The sequence below is a fragment of the Penaeus monodon genome, chromosome 23, assembly GCF_015228065.2.
Source record: "Penaeus monodon isolate SGIC_2016 chromosome 23, NSTDA_Pmon_1, whole genome shotgun sequence".
NCBI classification, from domain to species: Eukaryota; Metazoa; Arthropoda; class Malacostraca; order Decapoda; family Penaeidae; genus Penaeus; species Penaeus monodon.
This window is the reverse complement of record NC_051408.1, coordinates 14,263,662-14,264,264: the sequence shown is the minus strand read 5'-3', so window position 1 is coordinate 14,264,264 and position 603 is coordinate 14,263,662.

Below are 603 nucleotides of genomic sequence, written 5' to 3'. Positions count from 1 at the left end.
AGAAAATAATTTGTACTGAGACTGAGGTACAATACTTGTTGCAATACTAAAGGGGTGATCATGACCTAAATGAAAAGAAATAGTAACAACACTGCCATCATGACTGATAACAATACAATACAAGAGATAATTGAATTCACAACAAACGTAATGCAGATAGCAGTAGTAACAACAATGAAATGATACAGTACTCTTGTAATTATGATAGAAACAGAGCTACACGAAGGAATAATTATTACGAAAATGCGGGAGTAAAAGTATTCATAATACAAAAGGATATTATAGAAATAACGCTTATCTTGGCTGTTTTTTTTTAATTGATTATTCGAATATTATTATTAAAATGGTAATAGTACTAATACGGATGAAAATGACAACAATGATATAAATGATTATAAATTATCATTAACTTGTGATGTAAAAAGAACAGTAAACAGCATAAGAGTGGAAACAGCAAATGTGATATTAGTATATTAGTATCACTGATCTCCATATCAATGTTCATAATAAAAAAACTGATAACAGTAATATCAAGCCGATTAAAACGGCAGTACAGCTATAACCATAATATATTAAATACGCAAATAAAGACACTGTAAAGAA